This window comes from Dipodomys spectabilis, unplaced genomic scaffold, assembly GCF_019054845.1.
Source record: "Dipodomys spectabilis isolate Male_0828 unplaced genomic scaffold, ASM1905484v1 ptg000258l, whole genome shotgun sequence".
Classification (NCBI taxonomy): Eukaryota; Metazoa; Chordata; class Mammalia; order Rodentia; family Heteromyidae; genus Dipodomys; species Dipodomys spectabilis.
Genome location: NW_024870935.1, coordinates 690,692 through 717,685, shown reverse-complemented (window position 1 = coordinate 717,685; position 26,994 = coordinate 690,692).

The following is a 26,994-nucleotide window of genomic DNA, read 5'->3' as shown; positions in this document are numbered from 1 at the left end:
CATTAGATGATACCATTAAGGACATGTTCTAGGTCTGCCACCGTTTTCATCCCTAGCACAGACTCTGGCTGTACCTTCTTATTCTCCTCTCCTGTCAATTCCTCAGAATCTCCCCACATTCCAGCTACACTGGCCTTTCTCTCCTCCCAGTGTACCTCGTCCTTCTGCCACTGGGCTTTTACATATGCTGTCCTCCTTTCTAGAATACTATTCTTTCCTTCCATCTCTTTTTCACTTGATTAAATCAACCATTAGCTGAAATGTCTTGAATATCACTTTTCTCAAAGAAATCTTGCTTCACCTCCAGACTAGTTGATCATCTCCCTTATGGAGCCCCACTGCTGAAGCCCTCTTCACAACTGTAATTAAACAACCACTTACATCTGGACATGTCTAATGTCTGCTTCCCTTACTGGACTATGTATGCTTGTGAGAGCAGGAAGCGGCCTCATGGTTGGTTCTCAGTAAGTCTTTTTGTTAATGATTGAGTAATAAACTTACTACATAGCATTATACATGGGTGCCAAGAACCTAAAGACATTTTAGGTGGCTACATGAAAAGACAGAATCATCTTAACACTTAGAGATTGAAGTCAGGGACCTCTGACCACTAGCCATAACAAATGACAGCAATTATCTATGCATCCAGTGAATGAAATAGTCCAAGCAGGCAAACCTGGCTGTCCAAACGTATTGCTTATAAAAACAAGAGACTGAGAACATTGGTTAAAGCCAGATGTTCTGTGGGCAAGAGCTCATTGTCCAAGCACTACAGATTTTCCTAACTATAACTATGTGTAGTTGAGATTCCTGGGCACAAAATTCAACCTAGAAAATATTTTGAAATAATGTTATTCAATGATTTAATCCTTATTAGGCTATTGAATAGAACTCTCTTATAGACACTATTATAAAAACATTATGCCTGGGTCTCAAGTTCTAGAATATTCAATTACAATAGCCTTTTTCCACATTTGTATTCTCTCCATTTTATTTAATTTCTTTTAACATTTTCAGCTGATTTATTATATATGACAGTGAGCAACCAGAGCCTGTGTAAGAACCGGCATGCTATTTCCTGCTCCACAAGCACCATCGCCCCAATATCACCACGACTGCCTTCTGACAACCTCATCTGGCTACCACCCATGCCCTACCTGGGATGCAAACTGCCAGAAAAACTCACTGATTCAGAGGGAACTTCCCACCAGTGGACCCCATCTCTAACCTGACAAGATCTTTAGCTGTTACAAACTTGTTATTCCACCCTAAATAAACCTATGTGTAGAAGATAGAAAATGATCCCCATCTCCCAGGTGCTCTACCTACCAGGTGATAATCCATAGAGAACAGCAGAGTGTTTAGCCAAAGATGTGTGTATGTGTATGTGTATGTATATGTGTGTGTATGTGTTGTGTGTGTTTGTTGTGTGTGTGCGTTTCTGCTCCATCATGCAACTGAGGCCACAACGGACAAAGAATATTGATAAATAAATGGAGGTTTCTGAGTCATTTCAGTTATCATTCCCACATTGGCCAACCTGGCTGAGGAAGAGAAAACTGCAGTGTTGAGAATCAAGTGGCAAAGATCTGGGTAAGATGGAGACAAACAGATGACTAGGAGCCGGTGGCTAGAGCACAAGCATGCCACCCATTTCTTCCTCCTCTCTCATGTTGATGGGCCTCGTGCTTGGGAGTTCTGTCCCAAATGCAAACTCTCAACCATAATCCTCACTCTCACCATAACTCTCACTAATTAATGAACACCTTTTTTTCTGTGACAATAACATTCCCAGCACTTCCTATGCATTATTTCATTAAATCTTGTCAATACCATATGACATCAACACTGCTATTCTTTCCATTTTGTAGGTGTAAAAACTGAGATCAAAAGAGAAGTCTTAGTGAGTTCAAAACTGGAAGGGAAGGAACTCTTTATTTTCCGGAGTCAATTTATTTGACCGCTGTGTCAAAAACATTCAGGTATATTATATCCTTATTTTCATAATGTACTTGTGTAATGATTTGAAGCTGATCTGCACATCTGTCATGAGGTCAAAGTGGTTTAGTTAGAAGCTTTTAAATGTGCACAGGTGCTTGAAGAAGACAAATCTTTGGGTAAAGATATTTCTTCATTTGGGGAACAAACAATGGAATCACTGAAGCTTGATGGCAATGCTTGTATGGAAAGGTGAGGGCATCTAGGGTTGCCCCTTTTCAGGAGAGTGGGGATATGGAAAAAGGCAGCTCTCCATGCAAGGCTAAGTGGCACTGCCCCTTGGAAGAAAGCCAGATGTGTCATCTTGCTTCCCGTCAAGGGTATTGATTTTAAGAGGAATGGAGATTTGAACTGGACCTCCTCTCTGGGATAGGAAGCTGTGGGCTTGGCCTTCCTTCAAGCTGCACTGGGATGCTTCCCGCCCCCATCACCATGTGCTTCTTGACATCTTTTCTCTTGCCTCTTCTACACATGGCAGCCCACCCTGACAGAGAAGTGCATTTATAGCTGAAATTACCAAAATGACCTATTATGTTTGTCAAGACAGAAATTTTTTAAGGGGGAGATTAGAGTCTGAAGCACAGATCTCCTGCAATAGGAAGGGTACCAAACCATGCTGCTTTTTTCTCTATCTCCTTTTAAAAATTAAGTGCATGTAGAAAAATCCTTCAGGATGTGACTTCAGAGGAAAGTGATACTCGGCATGACACAAGGTCAGAACATTCCAGAGCACTGAGATCTCTGAGATCTCCATGTAGCTGCTTTTGGAGGGGGTGGTTGTATTTCAAGATTCCCACCACATGTAATTCTTTATCCCAGAGAAGGAAATGGGGGAAATCAATAATCCCAAGGGAAAGCCATTCAGAGATGAATTCACACTGAACAGGAGTGGAATTGTGGTGAGGAGACAAGGGGACTGAATTCCACTGACAATGGCTAATTGTGGTGACTAATTCTGCTTTGGGAAGGTAGAACTTCATGGAGTGTGTGAGCTACAATGCAGTTCTTGTTTTAATTAGTGGCACCACAGGGAGAAGATGAGCTTATAATTGAGTAGTTTGCTGATCGGTCAACTTCAACCTGTAATCAGACATGCTGAGAGGTGGACATTAACTGAGAGCTTCGACTAGCAGGAAGTCTGCCCATTAGCATGGCTGGTATCATGCTGATGATCAGCTTGTCATCTTTCCTCTCCATTCTTTCAGGAAGAGGATGCCAGACAAAACATTTTCAAGACCTTCTCTCTGAGTGACTCGACATCTACTCACATCTCTGTTCCAATTTTTCTAAGCAAATGTCTACTCAGGCATGCTAAGGCGAGTGGAACAATTAGCATTTGCACTATGCAACTTCCCTTTAAAGTTCTGTCACCTAACAAGTGTTGCCCTTCATCAGGCCATTGCCACAGTCATCTCAGTATTTCATGCACCATACTGTTTATTTTGAACAATTCTCTCACTCAGTGGAATCTTGATAAGGGTAGGGCTGTGATCTCTCTTCTCACACAAGCCAATCCTTGCCAAGGAAGAAGTAGGTTCATGGCCCAAAGTAGGCCACTGGACATTTTTTCCCCCAAGACTTTGAGCTTTGAGAAAAATGCTACAAAAGAAAAATAGTTGAAGAAAAATATTCTAGTAGCAAACTATGAACAAATTGTTGTTGTTTTGCTGTGTCACTGGGGTTTCCTATCCTGGTTACCCAAAGTCAGGAGCCAGATCTCCACTCTCCTGTGTTACCTTCCTTTCTAGTTAAATTAGAAAGAATGAGTTTGTTTCTTAGAATGGAGTCACCCCAAATAAGATTTTCCAAGAGAAAACATCCCAGTGTACAGCCAGATGTTCATTCTCCATCTTCCTGTTTCTGGTCCCAGTAGGAAAATGTGCAGGAGAAAAGCAAATCATACTTGTGGTATATGAGAAAATAAATAAAGAGATGAGAAGAAATGAAGCATTTTTGCTAATGAGTCTGGGTTCAGGGCCTGGCGTGAGTAGTTTCATCCTAGATGTTCTCATGGGATCAGCTTCGAAGCTGCATTCCCATGGGCTTTGCACTGCACTTTGGACCACGAGAGAGATTTGTCTGGCTCGTCGTCCTGCTTGGTTTGCTGTCAGGGCCCCCCACACTCATTCATGCCCTCTCCCATTTGAGGTTGACTGCTGATACATGCTGAAATGCCATTCGGCATCTAGTGGAGGTGGTTAGAAATGCCACCTACCCTCCTTTCCCAGCTGGATTTTGGGCATGGTTTATATTAGCTGGCTTAAGAAAGGCAAATCTTGGCATGCCTTCAGATGGGTGTGCTGTGCATGTGTGTATACGCTGTTGCCAGGCTACCCAGGAACAACACATTCTCCCTGCTCTGCTTCCCTCCTCAGGCATGTGCTCGGTGTCTTTGACAGGGGAAAATCACCCACCTGGCTTTGGGGTGACCCTAATGTATTTACAATTTCACCAACAGATACAAATTATGTGTTGGTCCTAATTTTACTCCAGCCTCAAGAAATCAAGCAGCTAAAGGAGCTCCATTTCCTACACTATTGATCCCAAACCCTGTGCTAAGACACTGAAGGAGTAAACCAAAGCATTTTTCTGGAATGCCTAGGATTTATACCTGTCTCCAGTTACAAAGACAAAGGAAGAAACATACATGGGGGGGGGGGGGTTGCCATTGCTAGATGAGAGCCAGGGGAAGGAAAGTCGCAAAAATAAGATGAGTTTCTACTGGACCAGCTTGGGCAATGTACTTCCATAACCACATCAACATAGGGGTGATCATAGGTTTGATTTTCTTTCAGTCCAATCCGCTAAGGAGTTGCTCACGAGTTCTGAGTTCTTTGGATTTTCTGCACAATTACAGATTATTGCCATGGCAACCGGAGAATCATGTGACAACTTTGCTACCTCAGAGACCATGCACAGCCACTTACAGGCAGCACACATCATCTTGCAATGGGACTCTGAGCCTCTGGCCTCACATTGTTTCAAGGCGAATCACTGCTGTTCTTCACAGAGTGAGTTTGTTACCCCCACCCACTCTATTTTTTTCATGATCTTTTAAAGCAATCTGGATATGCTCTAAAACAGTTCCATACTCGCCTCTGTTTATTTGGTCATAAAAAGGTATGATTTTGGGGGGTTGCTAGAAGGAAAAAGAGAGGTAAAGCTTGATGAGTGGAGGCAGATGGGAAGCAATAGGCAGAGGGGACACGATAGCAGATGGTCTCCTTGTCACAGTGTTACTAGACGTGAAGCCCATAACAGTTGTAAAATTCTGGGTCCACTAGGCAACAAGACTGTCCTGGGAATGGAAATGACTCACTCTCTTTCTGAACTAACTCAACTCTTCTGCCCACAGAGCAAGCACAATGCAAACTGGGGCCATTGATAATTACGTTAGGGATATGATTGAGAAGGGGGTCTAGGTAATATTTTTCTCCCTGGCAAAACAATCAATTTATTTTTTCAGAAAGTTCTGTGCATAGCCAAACCCCAGGCTCTTTCTGCCAAACATTCCCACCCCCTTAATTTTTTAACCTCTGGGCATTTCAAGGAAAATTGAATCCACATGTTTTCAGATTCATTTACAAATGCAGTTTGCTTGGAGCTGTTTGATGCCCTTTTGAGTGTTTTTATGAGCTTAAAGTTATCCCCTCCCCCCTCCAGCCTCTTGCTTCTGAACCAGGAAGTGGCATTTGGGGTTTGTAGAAGAATTCAGAAATGATCATTTTTAAAAAGCCTTTACTGGGTTGTCCTGTCTCTTTCTGGACCCCGATAAGCTAAGAAAATCTTTTCACCAAGTTTGTAAGAATCATTGAGGTTAAGTTAACTGTTTTTTTACAACTGAAAAGCAGATCTGATATGGATGTGATCCAACTCCTGGATCACATGGCTTTCGCATCTTTCTTCATTACTGATGACATTTGTGTGGAAGCAGATGCTTTCTTTCCCAGGGACACATTTCCACCTGTGACAGAACTCCCTTACTGGAATAGTACTTGAGAAGCAGGATTGGAAGTCTGCATTCAGCACCTCTTCCTCCATGGTCAAATAGCAGAAAACAATCTTTATTTACTGTAAGTGAATTGTACCTACAAAGAAAAGGAGCTCTCTCTTCCTATGGACACATAGAGTTTGAGAACTGGGAGGGATTATCCTTTGCTCACTCAGCTGTATGATCAAAACTCAACTGGCACTTCCAGAAAGTCAGACACACATAAAAACACATGTATGCATGTATGTTTAAGCATGCATGTGTGTATTTTCTAAGTACTATTTAATACTTAATAACAAGGAAGGAGAGTAACTGGGAAGAGTGGGCAGACCAGAAAGAGTTTCTCCAAATTGCGGACTTCTCTGAGCTTTGCTCTCAAGTTTCCTTTGAAGATCTTCTGATGAATTCCACCTTCATTCCAGGAACACTTGTTAATAAGGACTTAGTCTGAAGAGTTCTCTGGATAAATAATTTGTGAGCAAATAACATTCTTCCAGGAAACTCATGTAATACAGTGTCTATTTTTTCTTCTTTCATTAATTCTCCCCACCAGACTCATGGTCCCAGAAAAGTTGCATCAAATTCACACGCCCTATTTTTAAACTTTCATCTGGACTTCCTTTAAGCATGAGAATCAAGCAAATAATGACCCTTTGTATTGTGTCCAATAGAAGGTCACAAGCTTAGGGAATTTATTTAAGTTCCCGGGAGAAGTCAGGCCATAAATGATTCGTGTGCACAGCCTTCATAGTGTGCCATTTTGGCTGTCCATACTGCTCAGTATTTTCACTCCCTTCCTATAGACGAAAGAAACTGAATCATAGATAGAACAATTTTTTGTCAGCTTACATGAAAAACTGCCTGTGAATTTGTAGCTTTCTTTCATTGTCAGCCCACCCAAATTAAGAGTCGCATGAATAACATGTTGGTATTGCTGTGGTCAGCCTGAGTCTATGAAGAAGGCACTGATATCACAACCTGAGGTCACATCACATTTCTCCTTAAGAGTCTTTAAACCACTATGTTTGACCTGAAACATGCTCTTTAGAGTTTATGAAGCAGACACAAAGCTTGTTGGCAGCTCAATGTGAGTTACAGCAGGGATGCTCCATTCAGGGTAAATGGATGAGGAAAGTGCTGGGCTGAAGGCCCATTTTACATGGACAGTCTCTGCTCTCCTCAACCTGATTTTCAACAAATGGGATGACAGATCTTTTTAAAATTAAGTAGTCAGGCAGGTGTCATTATAGATGAAATCTCTTGAGTTTAAAATATTGGATGTATTAAAAACAATGAAAGTATAGGACAAAATGCAGCTATTGGGTATGTAAGATAGGGCATGCTTCTCTAGGTACCAAACAAACTCAGCAGAGTGGTCCTAATGAGGAGAAATGTGGTAGAAAAGTAGATTTTCTGATCACTTTTTAAATTTCTAGTATCAGTGTCTGTGAGGTAAGGCTTTAATTCAAAAGGAAAGTATAGTTGTGTTAAACATACAGGGGGAGAAGATTCTGACCAAGCAGCAGAGGTAGGAACTCTGCCAGGAGCCCGATTCTATATACCAGTGTAGACTATTTACTGAAGATATTCCACATATCTGTACCATGGTGGACATCAGATACATAGTGACAAATAAGGCAGTCATCTGTGGTTCTGCACAGAGCAATGTATGGGAGGGCATTGCACATTTATTATGAAATAATAAATATTGACAGTCCAATACATCTTTCCTTCCAGGGCAGATGTGTGTGCTATGCTCAAGGTGTGTGCGAATGGATCCTGGATCCCTACAGAACTAAGGCTGGACCTCGGTAAGGTCAAGGAGAAGGAGGAGGAGAAAGAGGAGGAGGAAGAGGAGGAGGAAAAGGAGGAGGAGGAGGAGGAGGAGGAGGAGGAGGAGGAGGAGGGACCCAGGCACAGGAGGAGAAAACAATCTCTCAGACATCAGGCACAGCTCTTAGATAGCATCCATGGCAGAAGGAAACACGACAAGCACAGACAACAGACATCATTTAGGTGTGGCGAGAATGCAGAAAGTAAGAAGCAGGTGGAAGCAGCATAGTGGGTCCAGACATAGTGGGGCCTGAGGCTATGTTAAGGAGTTGTCACTGAGCCTAGATCCAGACAAATGTATCTGAGAGATGTTAAGCTAAGATACACACTTTGAAAAGATCAGTGTGATCTCAGACTGAAGAACAGTGATTAGAAGCAAACGTCCTGAATTTAGACCTAAAAAAGGCATGAGTGTAAAATGGTTAAGTGATTAGGTCAGAGGAAAGTGAGTGGAGGAGAGTAAAGGAGGTAGTGATGGTAGGTTAATATGACTAGAAAACTTTCTATATGTGCATGAAGACAGAATACTGAAAACCACTAGATTCGGTTTTAAAAGAGGAGGGAGAGAATGAGAAAGAATGATAAAGAGGGTAAATGTGATGAACACACTATTTGCATGTATGCAAATATCACAATAGAATCCCCTCTATATTAATAAATGCTAATAAGAAAGGGATAACTAAGAAACCTAGGCCTAGGAGACATGATGGCAGCTTGGGCGAGGTTGGTGAGTGGGGTGACAGAGAGAAGGGAATGATGACTCTGACAGGGACAGTAGAAATGCAAGCATGAGAGGACCTGGTGGCGCATGTGAAGGTGAATTTTCTATGTCCACTGGACTATCCTCCAGGACTCACACAACCACAGTGGAGGTATTCTATAAATGTAGTTAATATGGTCAAGAGGCGTGCTTTAAGTAAAGAATTTTTCCCTGGATGACATGGCTGGGTCTTATCCGATCAGCTGGAAGGCTAAAGAATGAAAACTGAAGTTTCCCAGAGAAGAGTATGATCTATGTATGTCAGAATGCAGCACCCTTTGCTTGGATTTCCCACTCCATGCTTCTCACCCTTGCCAGTCCCCACCATTGTGGGCATCTACTCTCCTGGTTCTAGTTCTTAGAAGGACTCTCCAGATAAGGTACATAATCAGCCCCTACAGTGCATTTAAAAAATATTCATGATCCTTTCCAAAAGGTCTAAGAATCAACTGATTGCAAATCCAAATAAACTTACAAAGACATATGACATGTTTAAGTGCACACATGTTTCAATAGGGTAATAGAGGGAGCGAGGAAAATACTACCTACCCATTCTTTAAATAGAAATTGGAAAGGCTGAATATCTTATATGAAAATTTTTTATATACTTAAAAACATGAAAAAATATATTTAGTGATTTTCTAAAAAAAATACAAAATGGCTGCTTGCAAATTCTGGATCCCTAAAGAAAGCAAAGAACAGACAGGGTAAGAGTCAATGAATTTTCAAGTGTGAGACCACTATAGCCTGAGATTGGCTGGTTTACCCAAGTCCCAAATTCATAGCATTAGATGAAGGTCAAGGTCTTTAGTGAGAAAGGCTGAGGAAGTTCAACTGACCACCAAACATATTATCCCAGAAAGTCCAAGAGAAAGAGCAATAAATTGGTGGCCTTCAGTTTCCATTACTGTGAATCCTTTAACCCCCAGATCCAAACAAACAAACAAAAAAAAGTAAATAAAGTCCTAGAATAGAACTGGCTTTAAAAATAACAAAGGAAAAGCTTTCCTTTCTTCTTCTGCTTTCCCTTCCCCCTTCCCTATGCCCTCTGTGGTTCTGATCTGGACCTCCTCAGGAGAGAAGCAACTTTGCTGTCTGCATGAGCTAGGCATGTCGGGCTATGCTGTTAAGGGGTAGAATTTCAATTCTTCAGTGTTCCTGCTAAGTAACCCTTTCAACATAGTTGCCTGGTGACTCTCTCTCTCTCTCTCCTCTCTCTCTCTCTCTCTCTCTCTCTCCCTCCTTCTCCCTCTCAATCATTATATCCCATTAATACAACAGGTCATTAAAGAATGAAATAGAAGAAAAATAAAGGTAGAAGCTGGTTCAATGTGATAGGCTTCCCTCAGAGAATGCCAAGGGAAAGAAGAACAGGAAGTAATATATACAACTTGACTTGTGCTTGCTAGACTTCTTTTTGTTTCCTTTTGGATCAATAACAGAGCAAAGATTAGAGGCTGGAGACCTCACCCAGAACTGAATCCCTGTAAGATCTACCAAATAACAGGAAAAGTCTGCTTAGGTCTTTGTAGGATATCAGGCAAGTCAATTAAACACAAACTTCTTTCTTAGAATAAATGAAATAGAATGATAAAAATTCATACACACTGAGGCCAAGGGATCCCATAGAATTAGAATGTTAAATGACCTCAGGTCAATTATCCAAACTCCTAACTGATGGAGGAAAATTACTCCTTCACAGCTAACCACTGGCCTACCTTTAACACACTCATTGGTCCAACATGGTTTGGGTGAGGGGGAGGTGGGATTATGGACTTAACCTAGAGCTCATTCATTCTACTATTGCTCAGTTCTGGGTATTGCAAGCTTCTTTCTTTGTAAAGCCCCATAACTCTCTCTCCACTAAGCCCCACCGATCAGCGAGGGAACACTCTTGATGCTACTTAGCTACAACCTGGTTTATTAGAAAAGCTGCCAATTTACTGGACATTCTTTGTTATCAAAAGCCCTGCCTTCCAGCCCACCTCACCAAGAAGAAAACCCATGAAATATATCCATATATAAAAATAGATGTGCATATATATATGCCACATAAACATGCACATAAATATCCCAGGAGCAAAGTGAAGGCATAAAGTCAGCTGGAAGAACTGGCCCACTTAAACAGGGCATTAAGTGGTATTAACAGACTAGTTCTAGACATGATCAGAAATTCCCAGTTGAATAAAAGATTGATATCAAAGACTGAGAGATTCCTCAAGGCCAGCAACTCCTGAGAGAGCACTGGAGCTGATTGGAACGGAAGCTCTATTCCTTCCCTGTGCATTTGAGTGAACATTTTAAATCTCCAAAGATTGAACTATAAAGAGAAATTAGTTTATTAATAATTCACAGACTTCAAGGGAAAAAAATGTCAAAAGCATATGCTCAGGAACAAAGCTGATTTTATTTTTTTTCCTGTTTAGAATAATGTGTAGAGAAGTTGAAGCGCCAGCTCAAAAATTGAATTTGGTCTTTTTTTTCTCCCTTGTCTTCATGTTTTTAAAGAAATGTTTCTAATAAAATACATGTGAGCATTTAGTCTGACTTCCCTCTGCATACTTCAAGTTTTTCAAATCCTATGAGGTTTGTGGAATGTCAAAAGCAGAATACTTTATTCAAGACTTTAATAGTTTGAGATATTTTCATGGTGAAGTTATTAGCCAAGCATACTTAATTGGAGTTTGTGAGTTTGAAGCAACAGACTCAAAAAAAAATTGGTGTGAAAGAAAGAAAAGCTAATAAAACTCTGTATTGAAAATTGTTCCACCAATCTTATGAAATGTTCAAGTCACTCTCTGAGAGAAACCTCTTAGGAATATATGGTCAGAATGCTAGAGGTCCTGGTGAGCAGAAATTCTGCCTTGTTGGCTTCTCAGAGTTCAGTCTTAAGCTGGCTACTAAATTCAGTTTCCCCAAAAACAGCCAAACCTGGGCACAGTAAGCACATGCTAACTCTTTCTGAGCAGGCTGTTGACTATACTGCGAATGGCCCTTCACCCTGCTGGGAGGAACGCATGTACTTGCAGAGGTGTATGTTAAGGACAGCCCATGCCTTCATGCCTCCTAATCACTCCTGAAATTATCCCCTCTCTCTTCTACAAAGTTTCCCTGCCCAATAACTCATGTCCAGCAACTCTGATAATATCTCTTATCTTCATAAATTTCATAGCATTTTATTCTTTTTTTATATCATTTTATTCTTGACCAGTTCTCTTGGCATACTTTAAAACAATGATATAGAGAAAACAATCCAAAAACTCATATGGAACCATAAAAGGCCCTGAATCACAAAACAATGCTGAGAAGAAAAAGTAGTGCTGGAGGTAAAACAATACCAAAATTCTGTTACTATGAGCTACAGTAAGAAAAACAGGTTGATACTGGCACTAAAACAAGCCAGAAGACCAATGGAACAGAGGACCAGAAATAAACCTACAGACCTACAGCCATCTAATATTCAATGAGGGAGCAAAAAACATAGGCTGGAAGAAAGACAGCAACTTCAACAAATGGTGCTGGGAAAACTGGATATCCACATGCAGAAAACTGAAACTGGATCCATATCTATCACCTTGCACCAGCATCAATTCAAAATGATCAAAGAGCCAAGCACTGGTGGCTCATGCCTGTAATCCTAGCTACTCAGGAGGCTGAGATCTGAGGATTGTGGTTCAAAGCCAGCCTGGGCAGGAAAGTCCATGAGACTCTTATCTCCAATTAACCAACAGAAAACTGAAGTGGCACTGTAGCTCACATAGTACAGCAATCACCTTGAGCTGAAAAGCTTAGGGATAACACCCAGATCCAGAATTCAAGCCCCATGACTGACAAAAATAAAAATAAAAATCTTCAATATAAGAACTGAAATCTTGAAGCCATTATAGTAAAGAGTAGAGGAAACACTAGGGCTCTTGGGAGATAGGTCAAAACTTTCTGAGTAAATATCTAGAAGCACAATGTATCAAAGATGATTTGATAAATGGGATTGACTCAAACTAAAAAATTTCTGCATGGCAAAGGGCATGTCCAACAAGCTAAAAAGTCAGCTTACAAAATGGTAGAAGATACTTGCCAGCAATTCATCAGACAATGGCCTAATATCTGGACTATACAGAGAGCTTAAAAAATTAAACGCTCCATGTCTTTCCATTTCCTAACAAATGGAGCGGTATCATTCATTCTGATGGAAGCATAGAATTCCAGTGTGAGTGAGTGAGTGAGTGAGTGAGTGAGTGTGTGTGTGTGTGTGTGTGTGTGTGTGTGTGTGTGTGTGTGTGTGTCACATTTTCTTGGTCTATTCATCTACTGAAAAAATAAAGTAAGCCAGACCCAAAGAAACATAGATCCCATGGTTTCCTTCATTTGTAATAATTAGTATATATCTAGGATAATTTTATCAGATGAGCAGAAAAGTTCAAAAGCTATGTACGTATATGGCCATATACGATGATGTTAAGTAAAATGAACCCCAAGATATGAACACAAAAGAGGTCTTTCTTTGTTAATGATGTTTTTAATGTACTATGTGATTTTTTTTTTGTTTCCTTTGTATGTTCTTCCCCCATGGTATATCCCCTGTTGTCATTGTACTTGATTTTTGGTATGCTGCAACTTGTATATTCATGGTTATCTCAATAGATGCAGAAAAAGCATTTGACAAGATCCAACACCCCTTTATGATGAAGGCTCTGGGAAAACTAGGAATCCATGGAACATTGCTCAATATAATAAAGGCTGTATATAACAAACCTACAGCCAGCATTAAACTTAATGGTGAAAAACTAAAGCCATTTCCTCTTAACTCAGGAACAAGACAAGGATGTCCACTCTCTCCACTTCTGTTCAATTTAGTATTAGAATGCCTAGCTACAGCAATAAGACAAGATGCAAACAAAGAAGGGATCCAAATAGGGAAAGATGAAGTAAAACTCTCCCTTTTTGCAGATGAAATGATCTTGTACTTAAAGAATCCCACTGGCACCACTCCCAAATTACTCTAGCTGATTCGAAACTTTGGCAAAGTAGCAGGGTATAAAATTAACCCTCAAAAATCAATGGCTTTTCTGTATGCCAACAATGAGAAGAGCGCGAATGAAATCAGGAAAGCAACTCCATTCATAATAGGCCCACAAAAAATAAAATACCTAGGAATTAACCAAAGAATTGAAGGACCACTATGATAAAAACTTTAAAAACCTGAAAAAGGAAATCAAAACAGAACTTAGAAAGTGGAAAAACCTGCCATGCTCCTGGATTGGAAGGCTCAACATCACAAAAATGGCAATACTTCCCAATGCTAAAGAATTTTGTGAGTAGTTACTATACGCCTGAATCCAAGTGTTGTTAGTATGACCAGAACAAGTAGACTTGTTCTCACAGCATTTATATCCTAGAAGCACAATGAAAATTAGATAAGAAAACTCCAGACAATTTATATGATGGGGATAATAGTAAAGCAGGTAAAATGATTAGAGAAACACTATCAGAAAGAGTGGTATAGAAAAAGAAAACTGAAGGATAAAGAGGACCCAGACACAGGATGGTAATATAGCTCATACTGTAAGTCCAAATGGACTGAGGTAGAAAGCAGCTTGACCTGCTCCAAATTTTTTATAATCAGAACTTGGTGAATGAACTTAGCTTCATCCTTAGTAGTAAGGATGAGGTAGAAATTGAGACAGGAACAAGATCAGGGAAGTTTCTAGAATATGAATTGGCTGGTGTTTACCTGCCTGGCTGGCATTTTGGTTCAGTATTTACCTTTGTACTCTGCAGTTTCTATGACCACCTAATCTCTTAAGTTTCTTCCATGGGTCCTAGTATCAGATAAATCTAGTAAACAGTGCTCAATTGCAAGGCCTGTCAGTCAGCATCTCCTTCCACAGTCTTCTGAGTCAGTCTGGTCTAACCCACTTCCAACTTTATCCTAATACATCCCTTGCTTAAAGCTCCTCTGGTTCAATGCTGTGATCAGGTCTTCAGATCTCAACATATTAAAACCACCATCTAGAAGGGAGTGGGGGAAGCAAGCCTAAAGAAGATTCATTTCTGACAATCACTGGAAGCACGTCGTGAGTAGGTAGCTTCAGTTATAAAATGGTCCCCAAGCATAAATAAGCCCCCAGAGGGCAACATTCCAGCAAGACACTAATCACTTGCTCTGAGTTATCTCAAAGATTTTGAGCCTGGGGTGTTGACTATGGAGACTTCTCAGCTGAAGAAGGACTCTTCATAGGAACAGCACACTCAGTGACCCCAGAGTGCTCAGTGAGGACCCCTGGCCTCCAATTATCCTCACATCTGTCATTTGGTTTGCTGGTCTCTGGTTACAGGGCCAATCCTTTGGTTCTGGAAGGCTTTCTTGGTTATTAAGTAGTCTTAGAAGGGGGAGCACCTTAAGACAGTCTTAATTTTACCTCGGTTTCCACCCTCTGTTCATGTTATTTTTTCAAATCACCTTCTCTGGCTCTTTCATTGCATCTTTCATCCGTCATCTGTAATATATAATTTTGACAATGTCCACTGGTATAGATTTAAATCTTATTGTCAAAGTAGAGATGGAAAAGCTGAGTCAATAACCTCTACTCTTTCACCATTGATTGGTAATATTTTCCAACCAATGGGGCTTTCAGAGTTTAATAGCAGCAATGATGTCACAATGCAACATGAATGAAAGGAAAACAGAAAGAATGATATTCCTGGATAATGCCATTCTTGGATAAGTGTCTAGCATCATTCACTGTAAGTGAAGTGTGAAAATGTTCTATCTAGTATGTAGTAATGGAAACAATTATTGTCAACATCATTGGCTTCAAGATAGAAGGCTGCAAGGTCTGTCAGAGTACCAAACTAGATTAAAGCTTAGAAGCTTTTGATAGCTAAAAAGTCAAATGCAGGTGAATTTTTTATATATTAGGAATCAGCACCAGTTTGACCTCATTAAAGAATACCAGAAAAGGATAGGTCAATGATAAAAGCAATGCCTACTATTCACACAAGTTATCTGTTAATCTCAACAGAACACAGGCACAGTTGGCATTATTCCCAATTACCATTAGGAAGAATATCAACACAATCCCTAACTTGCCCATGTTTAGTGTCAAGAAGCTATGTCACATCTTCAAAGAAACACCAATAGACATCAACTTCCCATTCATCCCATTCACACCTTTCTCATATACAATCCAAGCTGTTCACTTCTTCAGGGCACTCTTCCAGTTCAGTAGAATGTCCATTTCCTACTTTCAGGTGATGCCCACCTTTGGAAGCACCAGTAAGATGACCACCTCTGTTACACAACCCCATGACACAGCATTAATCAGAGGAAAAGAAAACACACCAAGAAGTGGTAGTCCAAAAAAACCAGGATCCTGGTCAAAGTCTGACCCTGAAGGTCTTTCTTAGATGAATTTAGTTGTCCAGGGAATCTGTGTAGATTCACACAGTTTTTAACCTATTGAAGGCCTAGGTCATCCAGCAAGTGATTTCTCAGCAATGGAGCTGAACAGTAGAGGCCCAAGACCTCCAAGACAAGTCTCTGTTCATCTCCTCTACAAGGTGAAGGTAGAAATGATCCTGGAACTGTCGGACCACAGAAAGAATGTCAAGCCATGAAATGAAGCTTGTCTTCCAGCTAGCTCCTCATTTTGTTTTTTCATCTTTTTAGCATCTAGAGCTTGGATCAATTCCCAAAGTTCGGTGCAATTTTCAGAGTTTATAGGAATTATACAGTTCCAAAGAAAGAGTATAAAAATCTGGTAGAGCAAACCAAAGTAATAAAATTGAGAATGCAAAATACCACCTCCCCCCCAGCACTCCATCTACTGATTCCTGAAATTGGGGGGCTTCCAGATCCATTAATGCAAGTGTGTTATCATATTTTTTTTACTAGAGGTCAATGTTTAGAGTTCCCTTGTTGCTCCAGACCTATGCTCAGAAATGTGAAAGATAGGGAGGCTTGGCTTGGCTCTTCCTATTTAATTTGCACTCTGCCTGGATCTGTCAGGTCCTAAAGAAAAATACAGCCCAGGAGACTCGGGAACTTCCTAATGTGAGTCAAGTTGGCAGTGTCCATACTTGGCTTTCACTGATTAGAACTCCAGTTTCTGACCCCCAGGAGGCCAACCCAGCAAGAGGAAAATATACATGAACCATAGAGCAACTGTTGAGACCTATGTTCATAATGACAGTGCCCCTTTTTCAGGGCCTATCTTCTGTCAAAATTCACATGTTAGAGCCAATGCCCCTGCTATGGCATGGAATTAAAAGGGAAAAAAAACATCAACCCAAATGCCCAATAATTGGAAGACTGCTTAAAAACCTATGGCCTCCACAAGTTTCAATACTGGAAACTTCAGTAGATCATGTTTTAGGATATTATTTAACTACATGGGAAAATGATCAAGAGTCAGTATAGTCACAAAACATTGTAATGTGGTATGGTTATTTTAATTTTATTACTGAATATTAATTTTACATGAGCTGAAATGGCAATTATTTATCGATGTGTACTAGAAGGGGAGGTCCATCTTTTCATATTTCCCAGATCTCTGAGACAGAATTTAAGCCACTAAGATAGATTATTTCTAAAGAATGTATTGAGCTACAGCACAATTATTTCCACATTTGGGGGGGGGTGGAATCAGGGGAACTGGGAAGTCAATGGTTGATACAGAGCATCTCCTGGAAGGAGCATTCCCTTGTGGACAAGAAGAGGGAGAAAGAGATGAGGAAGAGGGGAGGAGAGAGAATAGAGAGAGAGACAAAAGAAGAGGGAAAGAGGGAAAGGAACAGAGAAGATGGAAAAGAAACAGGAAGAGAAAGGAGAGAAAGCAAAGATGGAAAAGGAAGTTGAGAGAAAAGGAAGAGGGAAGGAAAACAGGAAAGGAAGAGGGAAAGGAAAAGGTCCCTAGAAATTTTCTGGTAGTAGAGAGCCAATGAGCAGAACAAACCATTTAAGTATGAGCTCCCTTGTTGTTAGTTCTTTCAGAATGTTGTATATCTGACAGCAATGTGGGTGAAGGTAGTGACTTCTGGTTGGACTATCCATACTTCTTTAAGTATCATCTTGCTCTGTGGGGAAGGATGAATGTCCAACTTATAAAACTAATATGCATGTGCAAAAGTTTCCAGCACAGGCCTGGGAAGGTGGCTCAGTGGTAGAGCACTTGCCTTGCATGCCTGAGGCCCTGGGTTCAATTCCTCAGCACCACATAAGCAAAAAGAAAAAAGTAGAAGTGGCACTGTGGCTTAAGTGGTAGAGCAAGCCTTGAGCTGAAGAGCTGAGGGACAGCACCCAGGCCCAGAGTTCAGGCCCCACGACCGGAACCCCCCCCCCAAAAAAAGTTTCCAGCACAAATTATTTAGTCATATGTTCAGCAAAACAAATACATGGATGGAGGCATGAGACAAATTGACTCCTCATAATTTGGGGGAAGGAAAGTAAACTGTAGTTGCTCTATTGGCTCTGCAAGTTACAACGCTCCTCCCTCCACCCTTAGACCACAGGCCAAAGTGATGGTTGTCTTTTGAATTGATTGATTCAACAAGTATTTACTATCATCTCTCTGCTAAGCAGAATATAAAGTACTTGAGAAATACTTGTGCAAAGGGGTCGATGGAAGCAAAGAGAGCAGAAGAGGGTTTCTAGAGCCATCCAGGCAAACAGGCTGGTCCTCCAAACCAGTCTTCCATAACGCAAAGGCTTCCTATTCCTCCACCCCTCTAACATTCTTCACATTTCAGTAAGAGACAAGGTCAAGGTACAAAAGCCATTTGTAGTTAAATATCATTATGAATCCATTTTAGTCTGGAGCCATTGGCAGTTAAAAAAATATCAAAAGTTCAAGAGAGTTCCCTCAAGAGGGATAAAGTTCTTGCTATTCCTAATTCAGTGGCGTAGAATAGAGGGTTTGTGAGGTTATCGGGAGGTGGGGAGTGAATCCCACCCTTCTATGCGATGTAATTTGAAGGCTATTAAAATCCTTTCTTTTAATGCGTGTGTTACAGGGGAGCACTTGCCCAGAGTTTGTCCATAATAGCTCAGCATATGCAGAAAATCAATCCCAAACAAAGTTCAAAGAAATCCTTTCAAAGCTCCACACAAGGTGACAAATGCTTGCTAATAAGGAATAGAGGCCCTCCCCTCATTTGACTGACAGGCGGAAGAACAGAAAGAGGAAAGGACCACCTGCTCACTCCTAGCCCAATTAAGACAACTGACCCACCATGTGCAGTAATGTGAGACTCACATTAATTGATTCCCATTCTTAATCTGTCCCAGAAAAATCCATATGAGATGGAAACTCTGAGAAATGATCATAAAATAAACTGACACGATTGTTTCAATATTTCCTATGGCATATGCTGCCAGTAATTCCTCCCCTTTTCCTGTTAACCATAGTCCTCAAAAGCCTTTGAGTCATACTCTCTATAACCCACCAATTGGACTTTTAGAGATAGGCATGCCAGAGATAACTTCCCATTCCTGCCAGAGCTTTCTATCCTAATCAAAACAGTTCTGTTGGTACTTGCCATCAGCTATTGTAGCTCCTACAGAGAAATCAGACTTCTTACACAGATATGAAATCCTGGACACAAAATTGTGAATTTCCCATGCTTCCCACCAGATTTGGGTTAATCTTAACTCAAAAAGCAAACAAGAAAATTCTTCTGTTTCAGTGTTATAGAGTTCGGGTGGGATGGGAGGAGTTACTAAAGTAGACAGTATTGTTTGGGCACCATAGATTTACTTTGCCTGGCAAACATAGTAGAGACCAACTACCTTTAGTAAAGTAGTAGCTGTGATAACAGCGAACTGCATGATTTAGTAGTCTTTACAGAAACAAAAATAAGGTGATATAGTAATCCTAGCTGCTCAAGAGGCTTAGATCTGAGGATGGTAATTAGAAGCCATCTGGGATAGAAAACATCTGTGAGACTTGCATCACCATGAACCAGCAAAAAGCCAGAAGTGGAGGTGTTGCTCCAGTGGTAATTTGCCAGCCTTGAGCGAAAAGAACCAAGGGACGTGTGAGGCACTGAGTTCAAGTGCCAATTACTGGCACAAAACAATAACAACAAAACAAAAAAACTGATGCAAAATACTTATGGGTTGCTTATTCCATTGTTTTTAATCTCTCTCCAGTTTTATCTATACTAAAGGACATGAGACAAATAGAACAAGGACCTCTAAAGTATCCCAATTCCTGTAATCTGTGAATGTGGCTTCATCATATATAGTAACAAAGACACTACAGACATGATTAAAGATCTTCAGACAACAGAATTACAGAGTCCTTACAGGATAGAAGTAGAGGAATAGTTGATCACAATAGAGGTGAAAATGATGTGCCCAAGTCAGCAAACATAAAAAGATGCAGCCATGAGCCAAGGAATGTCAGTGCCCCCTCCAAAGGAGCCCAGAAGGAACCAACCTTGTTAATAACTTGATTTTAGCCTTACAAGATTTATTTTGAACTGTTGCTCTTTGTTTCAGCAGTGCAGGGAACTAATACAGAGTTCAAGTTCACAAAATCCCCTTTGCTCTAATAACTCCTTTGTGTCCAATTTTTCTTCCATTATTTCAAACAACAACAACTATGCCAGCCACAATTCAAAGACCAGAGTTGTAACAACAGGTCATGGGTTCAGTGTAAGCGGAGGCCTGGTTTATTCGACCCAAGTATTCCTCAGCATCTGGGCCTAATGAAGACTTATCTTGCAGGAATTGATAGAATATTCTTGTTCCTGAGACACAGCTTTCAGGCAGAAAAAGACGTTACCGAAGAGCTGCCAAAATACTTTGAGTGAGTATCATTTCTAAATGGGTCTATAAACCTCCTGGGCAGTAAACCCACATATTTTTAGTGAATTATGTTTATGGCATACAATTCAAACCCCAAAGTAAATTTTCCAACTGTGGCTTGAGTTATCTGGTTTGACCACCTAGGAAGATCCAATTTTCCGGTGGATTGTCAAATCTCCCAACCACTTTGGGATGATTTGAATATTTTAATCATTCATTCCCTCACTCATTCAATACTTCCGGAGTTGTTGCTCTGTGCTACGTGACTGGGTAGTAGAGGTAAAGTAGAAAAATTTAGTTTCTACCTTCAGGAGCTATTTATTGTCTGCTGATAGGTTTCTAGAAAATATGACTAATGGGGCACAACATGATGCACTATTTGGAGACACTCATCCTATAAAATTAATTCACTGATTATTGTTCACTAGACAAACAATACCAAATAACCAATATAGAATAACCAATATAGTATGGGTAGCCACTTGGCCTCGTGTGCTGTTGGTTAACTGGCAATTTCTGCAGGTTAATATTCACAATGATATGTGATAAATGTGGAATGAAGGAGAGAAGGAAGAGGGTGGGAGGAAGGAGGGACAGAGGGAAGTGGAGGGAAAGAAGGAAGGGAGGGAGACAGAAGGGGAAGAATGAAGGGAGAGTAGAAAGAAGAATGGAGGGAGTGATAAAGAGGGAGAAGAGAGGAAAAGGTAGAGGGAAGAAGGAAGAAAAGGAGAGAGAGGGGAAGGGAAGAATGGAGGAAGGGAGCAGAGGACCAAGGGAGGGTCAAGTGGGAGAGAAGTGAAAAACTTGTAGGAAACCTCACCAACAATACTTTTGTTTCTTTGGTCTTCTATTTTTACACTGTTCACCTACCAGTAAGATTATGCCATAGTGGACCATGTTTATTCATTTCTGTACACCAGACACCAAATACATACCAGCACTTAGGAAAAAGAACTGTGAACCAATGACCATTCCCCAAGAACACAGTGAGATAATTCCACAAGTGAGCAAGCATGCGCCCAGTGACCTCCTCCTCACAGCCTCTCTGTCTAGGATGGTTTTCACTCTCCCCAAGCATTATCTCACCTTTAGGACCAGGGAACACATAAATAGAAGGCTATCCTTGGGGCTGGGAAGTTGGCTCAGTGGTAGAGCGCTTGCCTTGCATGCCTGAGGCCCTGGGTTCGATTCCTCAGCACCACATAAGCAAAAAGAAAAAAGCCAGAAGTGGCGCTGTGGCTCAAGTGGTAGAGCGCTAGCCTTGAGCTGAAGAGCTGAGGAGCAGAGCCCAGGCCCCAGAGTTCAGGCCCCACGACCAGACCCGAAAAAAAAAAAAAAAAAAAAAGAAGAAGGCTATCCTCATTCTTTAAATCAGCAAAACAGTATGTGCTTTGACCAAAGAAGACAGAGGGTAAAATGAAAAACAATAAATGAAGTCAAGCTTGTCCCAATAAGTGGAGCATCATTTGGATCTCTTCAATTGCCTCTATAAATATTTATAGAGGAGGAGGTCAGATGCTATACACACACACACACACACACACACACACACACACACACACACACGCATGCACATACACGCACACACACCAGAAGGTGTGACCAAATCTGTTTCTTGCTAGGTCTAGAATAGATAAAAGGAGCCCCAGATCGTTACACCTCCCTGTGCCATTTGAGAGAATTAATCATTTCACACCAGACGGAGACCAACAGTGAAGTTCGTTGAGGGAAGTTTGGAGACCTGAAGAAAACAAAGCTTTGCAGCTGCCACTGTGCCTCTGAGCTTCTCAGAGGAGCTCTCGGCTCTGTAGATCTGTATCACATCTCCTTGCGTGTGATTTTTCAGCCTCTTCCTTGTGAACTGGGGACCGACTGGAAGGTGCGACTTTCCCACCAGCTTCTCCTCTCAGGAGGAATTGGAAATATGTCCTCTCTCTAAGCTGCCTGAACATTTCTGTGGATGGAAGATTAACTGTCTCGCTGCTGCCTGTTGCCTGGTGGGCTCTGAAGATGAGTGGCATGTCCCTCTTCCCACCCCAGCTCCTCTATTATTCATCAGTACAGGAAATGAAGGCACAGGGGCCAGCATCTGCTTTCCTTGGCTTCCATTAGCTGTTTTCCCGGCCAGCACACACCCAGAGCCAGGGAGCCATGGCCAGGCCCTTCAGCAACCCAGGTAATGTAAAGAAGTGCTTGGCCTTCAAGTAGTGTGAGAATCACTCCTGCAGGTTTGAATTTTCCATCCTTAAAAACTTCATGGGAACATTGGCCAAGATATTAAACAAAGCCACAACGGCTCCTCTTTCCAAAGAGTGGAATATTAACCTGTGTTTGCCTGAAAGGAAGAGCCAGAATTGCTCTGAGCAAGGCTGAGAAGCTTAATACTTTCTTTACAATCACCATACTAGTTCCAACATTTCTCCTCACTCCAGTGGCTTCCAACTACCATCAAAGTAGAATTGATCATGAGTCAACTTTGGCTGATCCCTCCATCCAAGCCTGCTTCCTTTGATATCCAGAGGCTCAGTTCCTCCCAGCTTCAGGCTCAGATCATACCACTTCATCAGAACTCCTCACTGAAGTCCTCTCATCAGAAATGGCAACCCTCTCATCCTCTGAGCCTCTTATTCAGCTACCTTTCCCTTCACCTGGCCCACTGTTTGTTTGTTGTCTGTTTTTTCATTGATGGTGAACTCTTAGATCTCTTAGTCAGTCCTCTTTGGATCACTCTGGACTGTATCCAAGTACCTGGAACAGTACTTGGAGGGTAGTTAAAACTAAACAAATATATTTTGTTGAATAACTGGATGGATGGATGGATGGATGGACGGATGGATGGATGGATGGATGGATGGATGGATGGATGGATGACACATGCTTATGAAAGACCAAGGTTCGTTCTTTCACAGGAACTTGTGCTGAGAATCAGGCAGTCCTGTGGCACACTAAAAGGACATCTATCAAAAAGATGGAAATGAGCCTGAAATGCACTTAGCCTCTTAACAACCCACTTAAACACGTCACCTATGAACTTAACTCCTGTGAGCCTTTCATACAATCATTCATCAGCAACATTTATTGGTTTGCTGGTGTACACAGACACTAAGGTAGATGTGGGCAAAAAAAAATACAAGACAGACTTACCACCCCCCCTTCCCTTAGTGGGTTAAGAGCAAGGCAGTGAAGACAGAAACTACCCTAACTAATAGCATCCATCCCTCTTGAAGGTTACAGTAAGGCATACATTGCCTGTGTAGCTGACCTACTCTAAGGTCTACTCTTTTAAGAAGTCTAAGAACCAAGAAACAAGTGATTCTTTGAGAATATGATGTTACACTTCATTTAGAAAAAAAAATAGTGCGTTCTAGGAACCCTTGAGAGGCATCTCATAGAGAAGCATTTCAGGGCTCATAGTAGGACAATGAGAGGAAGGGAAGATGGAAGCATTGGTTGCACTATGTGAAATACAGATGCATGCTTGAGTTTTCCTCTCCTCTCCATCTCGTGCTTTGTGTACATCCACATTAATATATCCATGCATTGGGTCACTGAACTCTTACTGACAATAACCACGTTCTTGGTGGTACATGTGGAAACCATCCCATTTTTAAAGTGAAGAAAGTAAGGTTGAGAGAAGCTTGTAGCTTGAGCTACCCTGGGATCCAAAGCCAGGGTCAGAGGCTCTCCAGAGAAAGTCTTTCTTGGTTCTTCCCATCCTGACCTGTGCTTGTACTGTCAATGTGTTAAGCCTCCTCGTGGTGGTCTCTACTTCCCTGATTCAGGTTCTGATAATGTATTGTCCTTGTAGGGAAAGCAAGCACTACTATAAGAAGAACCTAGTCAAATGCAACAGAGAGGAGGTGAAACAGCACCATCCATATGGGGGACACTGGCTTCTGGTTAAGGTACAGAAGTGATACTGGCCTATCCTGGCACTTTGCTGGAACTTATGTGGTGGCATGGATAAAGAACAAAAAAAATTACTTTTTGCCTTTTTTTTTGTGGACTCCATCGCTGACTTTCTGGGTGACCTGGGCAAATCATTTAATGTCACATACTTCCCTTTTCTTAATCGGTAAGATGAGGCTGAAATATATTCTCACAGCCCCACACTGGGACAAAGATTCATATAAAAGTCAAGCTCCTAAAATGAAGCGACACAGCCATGAACACAGGGGTTTTATTACTACAGGCAGAAGATCATGGAGAGAAATGAAAAAGGGGAGGGCCTTTAAATTTCCTGTGACAGGACCCAGCTGTCCTCAACCACCACTGCCAGGCACAATCTTGTACTTTATCCACTTTCCCCCAAGTGAATAATCACAGGGTCCAACCTGCAATGTCTCCATCCACTGACCTTCGTGCTTACTACTGAAGAACGTGCGCTGGGAAGTAGAAACTAAGAATAATAATGGCAGTCACAATAATAAGAAGCCCTACCTTTATAAAGATGCCATGCAGTTTACAAGTACCTTCATGTATGTCGCTAATATAAACTTTACCGGCCCCATTTTAGAGAGAGGAAACTGGGAAGCTGACCTAATGGCAGAGATGAGATTCAAGGCCAGGAGATGCAATTCCTTCTTTAGCGAGTTTTCTGTACACCAGACCAGTTAATGATGATGGGCTGCATCACATGTTAACATATTAATCCCCAAACAGTCCTAGCTGCAAAATAGTCACCTTGAGAACAAAACCTTTCCCATCGAGTGCTTTTACACAATTGGGTTTATTTCCAAAAGTGACATGATTTCTTTTATTTTCATAAAGTTCCAGGATGCAGATGCCAGAACATTTACTTGCGTTTCCCTCCCTGTCAGCTTGACTTGGAATTGGGAATCGTGTTCTTGGTAATTTTTTCCAGCAATGAAGTTAACAGAATCCACCATCAGAACCTTGACTCTCATGACTTTGGATAGAAGAGAAACATTTGGAAAGGGGTAAAACATGGGGCTGGCCAACCTTAGAGAATGAAACTCGGGAATATTGAAAGAAACATTCACTGGTTTCTGCAGTCACTGCATTCCAAATCGCACTTAGGATCTGTAGGGATCATATGAAAAATTAACCTCTAAGCCTACTTTCTGCATAGATAATCAATTAGCTTCCTTTTAAGACAGGTTGCCTACAATACGAGAGTCATGTAGCATGCTTAATTTGTCTGGGTATATCCAGAACTTTCAGAAAGTTGTGGGAAGCAATGTTGATAATTAAGTCTATTCATTTTAATCTTAAAAAGTATTTTCCTGGGCTTATGATGATAGGATTCTCATGTACACAGACTCTCCATAAACCATCACCCTGATACAGCTTACAAAGCCAATATTTTGAGTAACAGCAAATGATAGACAATGATGACCTCAGTCCCCGAAAACCTCTGCCCTGACCCATGAATCATAAAAGAATCCAACAATTACTGCTTTAGGAAGTAGATTTATAGTTTTATCCTTCTACCCAGAGTGTACATTTTTTATTTTTTTTTTTACATGTAACTTTCCATTTACACCTACCACAGCCAGCTTCATAGGTAAGAAAACTGAGTAAGTCACCCCTGGACTCCATGCCTGGAAGGTTCCCATGTTATATGATCTCTTGAAACTGCTAATACATTTTCTCCCTGCATTTACATTTGTGCTGGGTCCCGGAAGATATGAAACCATTTCCCATCTCAAGAACATAAGCTCCATGAGGGGTGAGTTCCCTGCCTGTTTTATTCATAGATACTTCCTAGAATGTGCTTGGTTCTGGTCTTAATATCTGTTGGATGGATGAATGAATGGACGAATGGATGAAGACCAAGATATTTGATTAATGAGGATCTCCCATTCTCAAGCCAAGCCAGTGAACAGACAATTGCTCTCATTTATCATTTCTGCACCCTGAGCTCCAAGGTCTAATATCTCCAAGTTAGGTTACAGGTCTAGATAACTAAGGAAGAAGAGCTTGCAAGAAGGGGAGAGAGAATGGGCACCAAGGAGAGATATAGCCAAATCTGCTGAGAGACATTGTTCAAGATGCTGAGACATGGAAGGACACCCAAGGATGCTGAGAGAAGAATCGTGCTCCTCTCAGCCAGAGAGCAAGAGAGAAGCTCAAATCCCGTCTTTCCAACCACTGAGGGAATTTTCCCTCAATGCAGGCCAGGCCACAGGGACTGCTTTCTGACTTGCAGTCTACTGCTTCACATCCCTTGGGTGTTAGGATGAGAGTAGCCTAGCTACAGGCCCAGACACACCCCAGGGCTGTCATTGGATTTCCATGGCTACTAATCCTGGTCTTTGAATACCAACCATGGGGCTGAGGATGTGGCAACAACACTCATGAATTGCTCAGGCTTGGTCTGTGAGGGACAAGAAATGTGAGAGAAGCTGGGAGAGAAGATGTCAATTCCATCAAGAGCTTCTTTGTCCTGGAGGAGGTAAACAAGGAAAGGTTCACATGGAGAACACACGAGGAACCACAAGAGTCTAGTAGAAGGTTTAGTATGATCAAAGCATTTCTCAAAGATTTTATTGATCAATCAGTTTCAGCCTTTGCAAGTTTAACTGCCATGTCAATAAGCCTTCAGTAATTCCTCGTTGAGAACACGATGATAACAAGGAC